A 15,583-nucleotide genomic window follows, 5' to 3' on the forward strand; every position below is an offset into this window, starting at 1 on the left:
TTCTTTCCCTGAGGGCTTTCTCAGCTGCCACAACCACTCTGCCTGTGTGTGTCGTGGGCCACAAGTACAGGGCCAACACAACGTGGGAGCAGCCCCCCAGCCAATGCCTCTGCGAGGGATTACTCTGGGGTACGATCAGAACTTCTCAGATCTTCATTGGGATGGAGCTCCAGTTGCCCTCACAGGCAGCTTGCTTCATATCACGTCTTTTGGTGGCCCCCCTTCTTTCCCTTACTTCCTGTGATGATTCATTGTATGTGTCAGCTTGGCAGGGCCACAGATATGTGGCCGAACTTATGATTGTTATTTTGGCTGCTGCTGGGAATGATGAGTTAGGGAGGAGGGGTGTGTCTGGTGGACTCTGAGTAAAGCAGATGACCTTCTGCAACATGGTGGGCCCCATCCAATCAGTTGAAGGCCTGAATAGAACAAGAGTCTGACTCTCTCTGGGCAAGAGGGAATTCTCCAGAGGACGGTGTTCAGCCTGCAACTGCAGCATTGGCTCTTTGAGCTTTAGAAGCCATATCAGCTCTTCCTGGTTCCCCAGCAGATGAGCTTCAACCCTTTTCCTGAGTCTCCAGCCTGCCATCCTCCTTCATCGGCTTTTGGACTTGTCAATCCTCCACAATCATGTAAGCCAATTCCTTAAAATACGTCTTTCTTGGTATAAATATCCTACTGGTTCTGTTTCTCTGGAGAAGACTGACTAGCTGACTTCCCCACTTTTGTACTGGAAAGTAACCTCTCAAACAAAGTACTTGTGTTCAAATCCTGATCTCAGGATTTATCTCTGGGGCAACCTGAGAGCTCTTGATCATCACATTGAAAAAAGATGTGTGACTCTGGGTGTCCTTGTCACATACTGCTCTGCCTTGGGTGTAGTGTATCAATTAATCCTCACTATAACTCTGTGCATGCAGTAGGTACTATTGCCACCCCCATTTTAAAGGTGAGAAAAACAAAATGCAAAGAGGTTAATATGGGATGAAACCCCCAAAATGGCTAACTCCAGAGCTTGCATCCTAAATCCCTCTCTTCTTGTGGCTAACATTTATTTACCCAATCAAGAATATAGAAAATGATGCTTCCACGCTAGAGAATCGCACCTTTCTCCTGGAGGCAAGTACTTCTATTGGAAGCTTAACTCCACACCCAAGTCAGCTTTTTCTACAATAGGCCAACATATCTACTGCTGGGGGCAAAATTTCCGGTCTAAGAAAAGTGTGCCCCTTTGAAGAAAAGAAAAAAAAAAAAAAGAAGGGAAAGAAAAGAGGTGGGGTGGGGGGAGGCTGAATGTACAAAAAAAGACCTCAGGAGTCTTCTTGGAAAGCAAACAGCTTTTGCAAAGCACCGTTTTGATGAGTTAAGTGCAAATGAATCAGGAATAATGAGAAACACATGGGCTAAATTTTCCTTAAAATATACGAGTTTAAAAATTAAGAGGAAAAAGTGCTTGGGGAAAATGTGTTTTAAGTTTTCGCCCAACCGAAAACATTTGCAAACTGGATCAAGCTATTTGTTGAGCCCTCCAAATGACTCAGTTGGTCCATCCGAGTGACAAGGACAGAGAGTGATAAGGAGACAGATCCACACTGGGCCAGCACAGGACCGAGCTTTAGGATGGAGCTGGACTCCCTGAGGGCTTTAAATCAAGGTTTTAATGCAATATGGCTTTTCTTTCATTTATTTCTCCAAGTAACACAAGGCATTGCCCTGGAAATGTAATACTAATGAATAAATAATACAGTCATTTGAAAAGCTGTTTGTTGACAACATGAAATGTATTTGATGCTTTGTGTTTTTTTTAAGTCCCTCACCATCTGTATTAGCAAGAGAGTTGAGAAAACAAGGAAGATGTGTTGGGATTCCGGAGATTGGCAGAATTTACAAGCCCAAGGGATCCAGCTGTCGTTGCTAGCTCCTGGGTGGCAAAAATGACATGTGTCAACAAAGAAGCCCAATGAGGCCCAAAGCCCTCATTGCCAGCAGAGGACAGGATTCCCTGGAAGCCTGAGCAGGACTTTCTGTGAAGTCCTGTGAATAAACCTTGACATCGTGCATATTCTGTGAATGATATTCTTGACCTTGAAATCGGCTTCGTCTTCCCTGAGGATGAACCTGATTGACCCCCTGCCCTTGGCACAAAGAACCAAAGGCTCTTTAACCACTACCTGGAGCCTCACCTCCTCCTATCATGGCTCTTTCTGAGTGTGGCCTGCGGGGGACCAGATGCTTCAAGGCCACTGTTGACTCTGCCCTCTTCCCACCAAGGGCCAAGGGGAAGCCAAGGATTTGGACCTAAGAATAGACACCGCTTTGGAGGAATACACAGACTATTGGGCTTTCTAGTTGTGAAAATGGACCTGGCCTGGACTTGCTTGCAGAGAACAAAAGAGCCAGTTCCTAAAAAGACACCCCATCCTCACCTCAGGCAACATGGATATATATCTGTGATTCTTGCTGACTGCTATTTTATTGCTGTGGATGTAGGGCCTTGTAGAATGCAACGAGTGTGGTCTTTGGGCTATTTGGCCCACGTTGTTTCAGTCCTCTTAAAATCTAGTACTTCTTTAGTAAGTAAAACACCTGAATGGAGCTGAAACAAAAACCCGAAGAGGGAAAAATGACTTTGCATTATTGCATTGTCTCTGTGTTCAAGATAATCAAAGAAAATCTTTGCAGAGAAGGATTGGGGGGACCAAAATGGGAAGGGAGACTCTTCCGTGGAAAGGGCAGGAAAAAAATGCTCTTTCTGAGGCTTCTTTGAAAGAAAAAACTCAATTTTTTTTTTTGGATTCTCTTTTTTTTTAATTATTATTTTTATTATTTTATTTTATTTTATTTTATTTTATTTTATTTTATTTTATTTTCCTACTGTACAGCAAGGGGATCAAGTTATCCTTACATGTATACATTACAATTTTTTCCCCCTACCCTTTGTTTTGTTGCAACATGAGTATCTAGACATAGTTCTCAATAAAAAGCTCAATTTTAGAGGCAACCAACTCATGCTCTCACTTCCTAGGGGAGCAAGCTGACTACCTTTGCTGAGCCTCGGTGTTTGCGTCTATACAATGGGGGCTGTTTTTCAGGGCATCGTGATGATTAGAAGCGACGCAGGCAATGTGTCTGGCACACAACAGGTAATCAGCCCTTACAAGCCATTTGCTCTCATCGCTTTTACCCCGTAAGCAGACAACAGGAAGGTGACATGCAGCTCCATTAAAAACAACGTGTTTGGGTTCTCATCTGTCTGCTGATCAGGAAAGGTGGAGGGGAACTTCTTGAACATTCTTGGAGCCTCGGCAGAGCAGCGTGGGCCTCCTGCATAGCGATAATTCTGTGGAGGTGGAGTGACATTTTGAAAATGACTTGATTGACATCTTCAGCCATAAAAATAAAATAAAATAAAAAGTAACCTCTGTCTCATTAAGGAGTACAGAGAACCCTCCTCTAGTTCTCCCACCTGAAACAAGAAAATGGTTGGGCTTTGCTGGAAATGAAAGTTGTTCTCAAGATGCCTTTTGGGAGTCATCGAAAAATCACCTTGGAGTTCCCATGGTGGCGCAGTAGTAACCAACCTGATTAATATCCATGAGGACATAGGTTCGATCCCTGGCCTCACTCAGTGGGTTAAGGATCTGGTGTTGCCATGGGCAGTGGTGTAGGTTGCAGACGTGGCTCAGATCCTGTGTGGCTGTGGCTGTGGTGTAGACCGACCGCTATAGCTCTGATTCGACCCCTAGCCTGGGAACTTTCAGATGCCAGGGCGTGGAAAGAAAGAGGAAAGGAAAGGAAAGGAAAAGCACCTGGTCCTCCCTGGCGGGCACAGCACAGCCACCGCTGACCAGGAGCTGTGCAGCCACTCGTGCCTGAAAAACTCTGCCAGCAAATGAGTTCAGACTATTTCGGAGGAATTACTCAGTGCATCTTCTAAAGCTGCATTTATGAAAATATGTCCCTTAGGTCTTTAGAGATGTCACTACTTAGTTAATAAGGGGTGAGTCCTGTCGTCAAGCTTGTTTGAGATACACTCTGCTAAACTTTGTGAAACATGCTTCTTGAGTAGAGATCATTTTAGTGCAATTTACACACTCTTGAAAGAACCTGGGAATTTGCAGAGGGCAATGCAACTCGGGCTTTTCCCATATGTACTTCATCAGAGACCCTTTGGTGGAGGAGCATGTCAAGGACCACATGAACCCAGGAATATGCCTTGGAGAGGCAATGCTGACCCATCAGCCAATTGGTTCTTCTCTTGGCTCTTGAGTGAACATTTGTATGGAATTATCCTTTGTTGTTGTTTATTGTTTATACACCTCTGGTGCCCAAAGTGGATCATGCACCTTAATCATCTAGGCACCTTTAAAAAACATCAACAACACCTTAAATTCTGGCAGCTCATGATTCTGGACTCTTAAAATCCTTCACTGAGGAGCTTGGGGCCACCAACTGGGCACAGTTAACCAAGGCCTGACTCTTGAGGGTCACTCTTTTCCCTGAGTCATTGACACAATCGTCCATCTTCTTGTCATCACAGACTTCAAGCTGTTGACATGGGTCTTATCATCGAGAAGTGAAACTGGCACTTGATGATGCCAACCTAAAGGGAATTTTGAAGCCTGCAGAGAAAAGGATATTTTCTTTCCACTCTCCAGAAAGAGCAATCATTGACTTTCCCTAAAACCCATTAATTCTATATTTAGGAAACTAAAAGGAAAGAGGAAAAAAAAAAAAAAAAAAAAACCCCAACCACAACCTCACACACAACGGAAAAGATTGTAGGTTCCCAATGGCTATGTTGGCAAAATACAGAATGAGTTGCCTTCTGTGGGATGTTACCATTCTCATATTGGATTTTTTTTTCTAAAGTAGGTGAGTTAATTTATCTTGGACCCCCCCATCCCTCCCGACAGTGTAGAGATCTGGTATCTTCATCACAGCAAGAGGTAGGACAATCTGGACACGCCAAGCCTCATGTGTGCCTGCAAGCTGTTTTAAAAGGTTTTGGTTCGCTCCAATTTTATTAGAATGAGAGCTTTTCACAAGTAAGAGGTTTTATGGGAGTTATTTTTAAAGTAATGTGTTTTTATTGGTTTCTGGTAAGATCAGTGAAATCACATGGCATTTTTAAAGAATTTTAAACCAAAAAAAGATGTTCAAACAACTTGCCTGAAACACAAAAGCCAGAAAAGTCAGAATAAGATATTTGAACACAAGGGGGCTCATGCCAAGATAAAAACAGTTCTGAGGAAGCAGAAGAAAGGGGTAAAGGGGGATCCCAGGACAAACTGAGTTCGGTGCCTAAACAGTGGCTCACATATTGAGCTACGAGTACCTGCAGCTCTTGAGCTCAGTTGTCCCCACAGATGTGGGGTTTGCCACTTGTTGCATATAAAAATTAAACTCATTAGAAAAGAGAGGTCTTCATTACCTAGATCTCCAAAGAGTAAAGCAAATGACACATAAAAATCCAACTGAGTGGTGAGAATTTCATCAGAACATCAAACACACAGAGGATGGAGTTCCCGTCATGGCGCAGTGGTTAACAAATCCGACTAGGAACCATGAGGTTGCAGGTTCGATCCCTGGCCTTGCTCAGTGGGTTAAGGATCCGGCGTTGCCATGAGCTGTGGTGTAGGTTGCAGATGCAGCTTGGATCTGGCGTTGCTATGGCTCTGGTGTAGGCCGGCGTCTACAGCTCCTATTCGACCCCTAGCCTGGGAACCTCCATATGCCGCAGGTGCAGCCCTAGAAAAGACGAAAAGACCAAAACCAAAACCAAAAACACACAGAGGATGGAAGATCCAAGTGGGAATCCTACTATCCGCTGCTCCACTTCCTTCTTCCATGTCTTTGTCTCCTTCATCTTTATTTTCTTCTTTTCTGATTATTAAAATAATGTTCAGTGCAAACAATTCAGACGTGTCTAATGCTGTCTGCTAAACAGCCACTTCTGCTTTCAGGTGAGAAATCAGGCCAAGGGAGAGAGAATGGTAACTTGGTCCCATGTTTACAAGTCAGCTGGTTATCTAGGGCCAGAAACCATTTATTGCAATAGCTCTTCTCCACAGTCTATAATCCTAATATGTACTTACCACATACGCACATGCATATTGGCTATTAAAGTGCTTCCTGCTTTCCGAAAAGTCACATGCGTGTACACACAGTTCCCTATACACACAAAAGTACAGACACAATAGGATAGTAAGTTTCATGAAGGAATGGCAAGGTCCATGTCTTTCTAATACAACACTGTCTGGCAAGTGCTAGGTGCTCAAAAAGTACAAGCATGGGGAGTTCCTGTTGTGGCTCAGTGGGTTAAGAACTTGACGAGTATCCACGAGAACATGGGTTCGATCCCTGGCCTCGCTCAGTGGGTTAAGGATCCAACATTGCCGTGAGCTGGACTGTATGTCTTAGATTCAGCTCGGATCTGGCATTGCTGTGGCTGTGGTGTAGGCTGGCAGCTGCAGCTCTGATTCAACCCCTAGCCTGGGAACTTCCATGTGCCGCAGGTGCGGCCCTAAAAAGAAAAAAAAAAAATACGTGAATGATTAAATGAATGACTCTCTATATAATGCCCTTTCTATCAAACCATGGCTGCCTCATTTGATCCACTGCAAGTAAGGAGCTAGATTGATCCATCAATGATCAACAATAGATCTACCAACCTAAAAAAATGTTCCCTCTAATTATAGAAAATAAGCAATTAAGGACTGAATACTGGCTTGTTTCTTAGAAGGATGGATTGAGGCTACTCAGTCATCTAGAAAGAGAACAATAATGAGCTTCTAGAGACCTGAGTATGTTACGTGTGTGCCATTGCAACTATGTGAACTTGAACTTCTGCACCTCCCAGAGATGACAAGGGTATTTTCTGCACCCTTTCTCCTTTGGGATGACACCCCAAAGTCTGAAGAAAGGGAACAAAACCCCAGCTAACCCCAAATGAGCATGCCCAGGACCTTAATTTTAATGTTTGAAGCTGCAGAAATTTTAGAATTATTTATCAATATAGCATAACCTATCCTGTCAATTAAGGCAAATTAAAATTAGGGCAGAGAATATTTACCCCAATTTACCTATTGCATACACCTATGATAAACCATTCCAAAACCTAGTGAGTTAAAATGACCCCTGCTCTATTTGCTTGATTCTGTGGGCCAGCCCTCTGGGTTGGGCTCAGCTGAGTGGTTCTTCAGGTTATTTCACCTGAAGCCCTGCTCTACCTGCAACCATGGGTATACTGGGTGGGAACTGGCGTGTCCAGCAGGTGTCAAGCAGGGGGGCCCATTGATGTGCCATGTAGTCTCATTCTACATCAGGTTACCTGTGGTGTCTTCATCTAAGCCTCAATACAGCAAAAAAACAAGACCAGAAGCTGTAATGCTTCTTAAGACCTATGATAGGGACTTGGACATTCCGTTGATACCACAAGTCACTTGCTCAGACTCAAAGGAGTAGAAAAGTAAATTCTACCTATTCGCTGTAGGAGCAGCAAAGTCACATTGCAAGAAGTATAAATATAGGCAAAAAAGGAAATTGCACTTTTTTTTGGCAATCTACTGCATTCTCCTATGATTAGAATACTGGCCCAGAAAGTTCAGACACGGCAATAGCATTCTCTCCATTCATCAGCTTAGAATCATCAAGATTTTACGGAAGAAATGTTAGTTTAATGAGACAGTAGTTTCACCACCCACCCACAGGGAACTGTCCTCATCTAATCCCATGAGGCTACATGGCCCCGTTATGTCACATACCTCCTTCAGCCAATGGCCACTCCACCTCCCAAGATTCCTAGGTCATCTCTTCTGCCTTATTTACACAAGGTTTAAAAAAACACATCTCTCCCAGGAGGATGACTTGGAAAAACATCAGATAAGAGCCCAAGCATCCCCAGTTGCCCTGAAGCGGGTTGGAAATTCCCACATCTCCCGCAATATAAGGCAGGGACAGGTATCTATCGGCAAACAGCGAGGGCCACAGGGGTGGGTTTGGATCTGATGCAAAAGGAGAGCTTCCTTTCGAAGGTGGACAACTTGATGAAAATAATAGCTATTTCTCCCTATTCTGAGCACTTCATGTTACGACTCCAGGGAGTACGAATAGCGAGCAAAAGCATGTTCTTTCCTAAGAGTGAAGTTATGTCTTTAACAAAATGGCAGGGGCTTGAAGGCGATGTAGGAAGTCTGCTGATCACGTGCTTGTACAATTTGAACAGATTTGAGATCAAACCCACTGAAAAAGGATAGGCACCAGAAAGAAAAAAAAAAAAAAATGAAGTGTTGAGGAGCCAACAGCCAGTTCCCCAGCCCCGCTCTGAGGCTCACCCACTGTTCTACCTTCACCTGTCACCACACCTGGCTAAAGCTCCAGAGTCCATAGGCTCATCCCTCACGTCCCCTGGATCTTGGGGCTGCAGTGTCTCCATCTTCTGATGTTCAGAGAAGGGCTGGATGGACGGCCAGGGCACATGGTTCCCGGACCTGACATCCCAGATGCTGCTCCCTGCTGCTGCACAGACAAGACAAGGGGCAAAGGGCGTGTGAGGGCAGGAAAAGGCTCACTCAGCCACAGCTCCCCTGAAGACTGCAGGGAGCTGGCAAGACTACAGGGAGCTGGCAAGACCGCTGCTCTCTCCAGTGGAATGTGAGCGAACTTCCCTGGGGATAATTGGATGGATCCAGCTCCAAGAGGTTCCAGAATTTGAAAGGGCAGCCAGCCTGTGGGGTGGTTGTGGAGGTGGTAGGAAAATTGTAGTGTGTGCCCCTGGAGTCACTCTCTGCAGGCCGGCCCCCAGGTCAGTTCTTTTTGCCCTGCGCTGTTTTCAGGCAGTGACTCTTTTTTTTCTTTTTAGGGCTGCACCTGCAGCATATGGAAGTTCCTGGGCTAGGGAAGGAATTGAAGCTACAGTTGCTGGCCTGCATCACAGCCACAGCAACCCCAGATCTGAACCACATCTGTGTCCTACGCTGCAGCTTGTGGACCTTAACCCACTGAGGAAGGCCCGAGATGGAACCTGTATCCCATGGACACCATGTCAGGTTCTTAACCAGCTGAGCCACATGGGAACTCCCACGCAGTGACTCTTAAGGGAAGGAAATGAGTCCACACTTCGGGAAGCCATCCTGAGCTAGGCAAGGGTATTGCAGAGTCTCTCTCACCCCTACTTTATGCCCGAATGCTTATTTCACTCTTACCCTGCCCCAGTTTTAACCACTCCTCTCTCTTTGGATAAAATTACAATAGAGTGTTTGAGCTGAAATGGACTTCTGAAATTTGATGGCTAAGAACCAAGAATGTAATGCCATTTTTTTAAGCTGCCTACATGTTTCCAGCTCAAAACCCTAGCAAATCCCTACATCATTTACTAGTCTTAGCAAATAAAATACTAATAAGATACTAATACATTCAAGAGTGATGGCCTTCAGGAGACCAGAAGTCTGAGCAGCTTCTGGAATATGGAAATTGGATGAGGAGTCCCTGTTGCGGCTCAGCAGGTTAAGAATCCGTCTCGTTTCCATGAGCATGCGAGTTCCATCCCTGGTCCTGCTCAGTGGGTTAAGGATCCAGTATTGCTGCAAGTTGTGGTGTAGGTCACAGATGTGGCTCGGATCTGGCATTGCTGTGACTGTGGCTGTGGCCGGTGGCTGCAGTTCCAATTTGACCCCTAGCCTAAGAACTTCCGTAGGCAGCAAATGCAGCCCTTAAAAAAAAAAAAAAAGCAGGCCACTCTGAGGATAAAGCCATCAGAGGATAAGAAAAAGTGCTTTGAAAATAAACATGATAATACTGTGGATGTTTGAGCTTACCTCCTGGACATCTGTTCTGTCCTTACTCTTTGCCTAAAGAATTCCCATTTTGTTGAGGTGTCCACTCATTCCAAGGATTCCATGCGACCCGATAGGCATCCTTCGGTTATTATAAGAAGAAGGTGGGCAGCAAAGGGGATGGAGGTGGAGGTGGGTGGGGAATGGTCTCGAAGGATGTTCCTGTCTTAATCCTTGGAGCCTGAGAATAGGTTACCTTGCATGGTACGGGGACTCTGCAGATGTGATTCGGTTAAGGCTCTCGAGATGGGGAGATTGTCCTTGATTATTTGGGTGGGCGCATGAAGCCTAAGTCCTTACATGAGGGAGGCAGAAGAGTCGGGATGGTAGTAAGAGATATGAAAATGGAAACAAGAAGTTGGAGAGATAGGATGGAGGGGCCAAGAACCAAGGAACACAGGTGGTCTCTAAAAGCTGAAAAAGATAAGGAAAGCATTTCCCCTGAAGCCTGCAAAAGGAGGACAGCCTCACCCCCACCTTTATTTCATTTTATTTTATGTTACTTCTCCAGGCTACACCTGAGGCATAGGCACGTTCCCGGGCCAGGGGTCAAATCCAAGCTGCAGCTGCTGACCTACACCACAGCCACAGCAATGGGGATCCTGAACCATATCTGTGACCTACATCACAGCTCACGGCAACACCGGATCCCTAACCCACTGATCAAGGCCAGGGATTGAACCCGCCTGTTCACGGATACTAGTCGCATTGGTAACTGGCTAAACCACAACAGGAACTCTCGACACCTCGATTTTCGACTTCAAACTTCCAGAGCTGTGAAAAATCAGTTTGTGCTAAGTGATTTAAGTTTTCTATGAGGTATAGCAGCAAAAGAAAACGAATATAGGAGATGTTATTGATCTGTAGTGGACAGATGTCAAGGATGCTAAGTGTAAATGTCCTGAAATGCCGGAACAGCTGCTTCCAATGAAGAATCATCTTGACCCAAATGGCAACAGTGCCAAAGTGGAGAACATGGAGAGATACTCAGAGATATCTCTTCTCCTTTGCCGGTGGTCAGGGCAAGAACGAGTACAGGAGAAAATTCAGGCCAAAGAGTTCTAAAGAGAGTGTGGGTGGGTTTCCAAGAGGTCTTTAGAGGTCTTTTCTTCTGGAAAGACATCAATAAAGCAGCCCACATACTGAGTTTCTCCTAGAAGTCATCCTGTAGCTGTGATAGAAACTGGCTTTAGGGTACAGTTCTGTGGGTGAACACAACAAAGATGGAAAGAACTTTCATGACATGTTTGAAGAGGTGACTCAACGAATCCTGAATTCCAGCCCACCTCTGAACTTACAGCTCTACATTTTGTTAATTTTTTTAAATGGTTTTTATTTTTGCCATTATAGTTGGTTCACAGTGTGTCAATTCTCTACTGTATAGCAAGGTGATCCAGTCACACATTCTTATATACATTCTTTTTCTGACCTTAACCTCCATCCTGCTCCATCATAAGTGACTAGATACAGTTCCCAGTGCTACACAGCAGGATCTCATTGCTTACCCATTCTAAAAGCAATAGTTTGCATCTATCAACCCCAGATTCCCGGTCCACCCCACTCCTTCCCCTTTAAAAAAGACTTTTTTTCTTTTTTTCATATTTTCATGCCATTTAAATATGATTTTCTGCTGCAAAAAATGTATTCTAAGAAATATAATTGCAAAAATATCAATAGAAGTATTGAAACATAAGGCCAAAAATGACTCTCCGAAAGAAAAAAGACACAAAATGAGTGAACATTTCATCTATTTAAGCTAGCAATATAGACATTCCAACACATGCAAAAATGAAGGTGTTAAATTAACCAAAGAATATAGTCATGCAGTGGAATATTACTAAGCAATAAAAAGAACAGATACTGATACATGCTACAACATGGATGAGTTTTGGAAACACTGTGTTAAGTGAAAAAGCCAGGTACAAGGAGTTGCCGACATTTCAGTGGAAATGCATCTAACTAGTATCCATGAGGCACAGGTTTGATCCCTGACCTTGCTAAGTGGGTTAAGCATCTGGCGTTGCTGTGAGCTGTGGTGTAGATCACAGGCACAGCTCGGATCTGGTGTTTCTGTGGTTGTGGCATAGGCTGGCGGCTACAGCTCTGATTTGACTCCCAGCTTGGGAACCTCCATATGCCGCGGGAGCAGCCCTAAAAAGACAAAAAAAAAAAAAAAAAAAAAAAAAAAAATCCAGGCACAAAAGGTCCCATGTTATATCATTCCATTTATATGAAATATCCAGAGTAGGTAAATCCACAGAGGCAGAAAGTAGATTAGTGCTAGAGGAGAAGGGGGGATGATGAGAGAGGATGGGGAGAGGCTGTAATGGGTAACTGTTTATTTGAGGGTGTTTTGAGATGATGAAAATCTAAAATTAATTGTGATGATGGTCACATAACTTTAGGAACATACAAAAAATTGACAGATGTATTATGTGAATTATATCTCAATGAAGCTGTTAAAAATAAATTATTTTTAAAAAGTTGTACACATAAAAACCCATATTGAACAGAAACACCAAATACTGAACAGGATTAAATACTGAAATTCACATTTCTACATTTCAATAAATGTTACGAAAACTTACAGAGAGAAAAAGCAAGTCACCTGCAAAGTATAAGACGCGAAACCGTATTGAATTTGTTAAAACAACACAGGGTATTGGAAGAAAGGAACAAATACTCTGAAAACAAGAAGGAAATTATGTGAGCCTAGAATTTTATACTCGGCTAAACTCTAAAAATGATGTACGGGGTGGGAGGAAGGGCAGAAACCAAACATGCAAGGCTTTAGTGTTTTTCCCACACTTTAGCATCTTTTCCCAAAATTTACTTGGTACTATAAAGCAAGAAGCAGAAAAGCAATAAAAGAAAATATGGGATTCAATCAGTGGGGGATCTAACTGAAGACTGAAAAGAAGAGAAATCCCAGGATGAGTTCCGTGAAGCAGATCTAAAAAACACTATCTCCCAGTGTGCATCAGAAGTAAGGGGGTGACTAGGAAATTTCCAAGGAGAAAGTGAGATCATCCATACAAATAGTGAGATTGAGAAGCTGGGCAATCTTAATTAGGATATCAAGGCATAATTTTGTCAACAAGAAAACACCACACACACACTCTCCAGGAAAAAAAGAAAAAAGAAAAAAGAAAATTCTTAATGTAAATAAAAGCAGTCTACAAGTGGCATAGGAGTTCTCCTATAGTGGAGTGGGTTAAGGATCTGGCATTGTCACCGCTGTGGCACAGGTTCAATCCCTGGCCCATGAACTTCTATATGCCCTAGGTATAGCAAAAAAAAAAAAAAAAAAAAAAAAAAAAAAAAAAAAAAAAGGCATAATTGAAGCTGCAAAAGGAAGTACACTTATTTCCTATATTGCACTAACAAATTACCACAGACTTAGCAGCATAAGTAAAAAACATACTCTCAGAGTTCCCATGGTGGCGCAGTGGTTAACGAATCCGACTAGGAACCATGAGGTTGCGGGTTCGGTCCCTGCCCTTGCTCAGCGGGTTAACGATCCGGCGTTGCCATGAGCTGTGGTGTAGGTTGCAGACGCGGCTGGGATCCCGTGTTGCTGTGGCTCTGGCGTAGGCCGGTGGCTACAGCTCCGATTCAACCCCTAGCCCGGGAAACTCCATATGCCGCGGGAGCGACCCAAGAAATAGCAAAAAAGACAAAAAAAAAAAAAAAAATACTCTCTTATGGTTGTGAAGATTAGAGTCCAAAGTCATTCCCCTTGAGGAGAAGGCAAGGTGTCATCAGGCTATTTCCTTCCAGAGGCTCCAGGGGAGACTCCTTCCCTGGCCTTTCCAGCTGCCAAAGGTGACCTACATTCCTTGGCTCATGGCCCCTTCCAACATTTTCAAAGCCAGAAGCATAGCATCTTCAGTGTCTCTCTGATTTTTCTGACTCCTACTTCTGAAGGGGATCAGGATATGCCAACCCAAAATATACTACTGTGGCCTAGGAAGATTGTTTTGTGCTGAAGGCATGTGAGTTCTTGAAACTGCTTATCTGCCTAAATTAGAGACTCATGAAAAATTCAATTGTCACATAACCCTCCTGGGGGAGCAATCTTCTCTTCTTAGAGAGAAGTTGGCAACATACCCAGGTAGACATCTGCACAAACTATGAGATGTTTTGTCTGGGCACCTAAGGACCCATTTAACTTTCCAAAAAGTCATTTGCTTTCTCCTAAGTGCCCTTTCTCTCTCTCCCTTTTCCTACCGTGTCCGGCATACAGACCGTAAATTCTAACCACCCCTTTGAGGTACTCTGGGTACTCCCCGTGTGTATGTGCCATGCACATGCTAATAAACGTCTGTTGGTCTTTCTCCTGTTCATTTGTCTTTTGTCAGTCAATTTATAGGGCTCCAGCCAGAGAATTTAGCAGGGTAGAAGGGAAGGGATTTTTTCTCTTCTGTATTTCAATCATCACATCTTCTCTGACTCTGATACGTCTGTCTCCCTGTTAAAAGGACCCTGCTGATTACATTAGGTCCATGCAGGTATACAATCCAGGATAATCTCCCCATTTCACGATGGTCTATTTTTCCATGTAAGGTAACATATTCACAAACGAGGAGACTAAGATGTGGCCATCTTTGTGGGCAGGTCTTCTTCACCCCATGGGGTGAGAAGGGAGAATCCATGTGACTGATGTTAGGGCTATTTTCCTAAAACCTACAGTTTATGAGGTTTCAACCTATAGAAAGAAAAAACAAACAAACAAACAAAACCCAATAATTATTGATCACAGTTGTAGGACATAAAGGGTTAATAAATCTAGAGAATGTAAAAATATTAACGTGGCTATCAGAAATTAGAGAAAGTGGAAGGGCTATGTAGAACTGCTAAGTTCCTTCATTTTAGGAGAAATGTGTTATAATGTATCATTTTTATTGTATTCTTTTTAATTTTTAAAAATGTTTATTGTGGTTGACGTACAATGTTCTGTCAATTTCTGCCATACAGCAAAGTGACCCTATCATACATCTATACACCTTCTTTTTTCTCCCATTATCCTCCATCATGTTCCATCACAAGTGACTAGATAGAGTTCCCTGTGCTCTACAGCAGGATCTCATTGCTTATCCACTCCAAATGCAATCATTGGCATCTACGAACCCCAAACTCCGAGTCCCGCCCACTCCCTCCCTCTGAAACTTTCTTAGATTAAAAAATAGAACTATCATGTTTAGCAGTTGCAAAGCTCTCCAGTAGGAAAATTTGGAATACTTGAACGAAATCGAGAGGAGCGCTTGAGAAGAATGAGTTCAGACCCTCCTCTTTCTCATCAGGAGGTCGACAGACATGGCTCAGCATTGCTCGACCAAGAAGTACAGTTTGTGAGTATCTTCTGTGCACCTGTAGAATCAACCTGGGAAAACTAAAAACACAAAAAAATTAAATATGGTTAGCTCTGTGGGGTGGGGAATACAGTGGGTAGAGGAAAGGAAGGCTTTGCTTACCATTTTACACCCAGAGCTTCCCTCCCAGATCCCAGCAGGGGATTACTTTACAGCTACTGGGGGTACTCCCTGCAGGCAGCCCTCAGCCATGAGCCCCCGTTGGGTCTATCTCGGCTAAAGAAAACTGCCTTGCTGCTGGAATCCCCACCTTCTGCAGAGGCAGCCTACACAAAATGATTGGTCTAGGGCAGAAGCAAGTCCCATGCAAAACAATTCTCAAGGCTGTCCGGGTTTCAAAGCACCCCGTAGGGTGGCAGAACCACTGAGACAGCA

General features: G+C 43.8%; 1 non-coding gene across 1 annotated transcript; it reads left to right on the forward strand.

Annotated features, from left to right (window-relative positions):
• Positions 1-235: 235 nt before the first annotated feature.
• LOC146402298 (small nucleolar RNA SNORD66) lies at positions 236-325 on the forward strand. The gene has a single exon (XR_014808761.1). It is a non-coding gene; the product is annotated as a small nucleolar RNA SNORD66 (small nucleolar RNA).
• Positions 326-15,583: the final 15,258 nt, after the last annotated feature.

Source organism: Sus scrofa, chromosome 6 (assembly GCF_054392235.1).
Source record: "Sus scrofa isolate SSC_HxYL_T2T_F1_AM1 chromosome 6, Sscrofa_HxYL_maternal_Yorkshire_Landrace_v2.0, whole genome shotgun sequence".
In the NCBI taxonomy this organism is placed as follows: Eukaryota; Metazoa; Chordata; class Mammalia; order Artiodactyla; family Suidae; genus Sus; species Sus scrofa.